At 26.4% G+C, this 1327-nt stretch overlaps 1 protein-coding gene across 1 annotated transcript in view; it reads right to left on the reverse strand.

Annotated features, from left to right (window-relative positions):
• The window catches only part of LOC102580877 (mitochondrial-processing peptidase subunit alpha-like), a gene marked incomplete at its 5' end in the record, with an annotated part of 37294 nt that overhangs the window by 16673 nt on the left and 19294 nt on the right, over positions 1-1327 (reverse strand).

Genomic DNA, 1327 nt, shown 5'->3' on the forward strand with positions numbered 1-1327 from the left:
GGGTGGGATTGACGTATGGGAGGTGGTAACGGTAAAGAAGGAAACATGTTGTAGGTGAATCCCTATATCTATGTAACTGATAATTTCAGATTTAAAAAAGGAACATAAATCAATTTAATTACATATTATTAATTAATAATAAAAAATCATAAATAGATTAATCATTTATTAAATAAATGGAAATTGATTTTTAAATAAAATTAACTTTAAATGATATGTCATAACTCGTAAATAAACTGTTATAAGTAAGAATTTTTTAAAAGTATGTTTAAAACCCGTAAAATTGACTCTTAAATGTGTATAGGACGTGATTTTTCCTTCCAAATATATTTTTTTTGTGTTCGGTAAGTAAGTAAAAAATATTATTCTAAAAGTATTTGTATATATAGTTTAGACAAATAGAATGAGAGGTGGAGGTAGGGGTTGGGATGGGGGCTATGGTTGGATTGAAGATAAGGTGTGTTGGAGAATGAGGGTTGAGGGGGATTGAAGATTAGGCGTGTTGGAGGGTGGAGAGAACATAATCAATGTGAACTGCTACATGTGGAACTTGTTTTTTCCTATGTCCATTAGGAAAGTCATTTTTCTTAAACTGAATTTTTTAGAGAAAACTAGATAATGTTGCTCGTGCTATGCACGGGACCAATAATATAAATGGTATATTTTGGGGCTAATAACCGAGTTTTTGAAGCGATTGTTTGCGTGGATAAAGGAATAAGTTTTTTTATCACAAACCTGTACTTTCTTTGATGCTATTTAAGGCATAATAAGACTATCCACATACAACATTTTTGAAATATTTTATGTTGTCAATTATCATGATTTATAGTATTTTTACGCAATTTTTAAATATAAAAAAAATAAGACAAATAAATTAAAATGGACCCAATATATGTTATTTTTGTTGTCTCAATTTATGTGACACAAATGAAATTTGGAGAGTCATCCAAATTTTCATTTAAAAAAAAATAATATTTTAAGTTATTAATTATTGTGATTTATGATATTTTTATGTAACTTTCAAATAACGTACATTACTGGTCACTTTGTCCTAATTTATGTGATATGGATAAAATTACAAAATTAACCCTTTTAAAATGTCTTTAAGATATTTTAAGTTGTTAATTATTATTATTTATAATACTTATTTGGTAATTTTAAAATGATATGTTATTTTTTCTATCCCAATATATGTGAGCCTGAGAGAATTCTGAGAGTCAACGTATTTTATTATATAGCTTTTAAATATTTTAAATTGGTAATTATTGTAATTTTTAATGCTTTTTAAGTCATTTGTAAATGATATATGTTGCTTCCTTGATTGAGA

Source organism: Solanum tuberosum, unplaced genomic scaffold (assembly GCF_000226075.1).
Source record: "Solanum tuberosum cultivar DM 1-3 516 R44 unplaced genomic scaffold, SolTub_3.0 scf00155, whole genome shotgun sequence".
Taxonomy (NCBI): domain Eukaryota; kingdom Viridiplantae; phylum Streptophyta; class Magnoliopsida; order Solanales; family Solanaceae; genus Solanum; species Solanum tuberosum.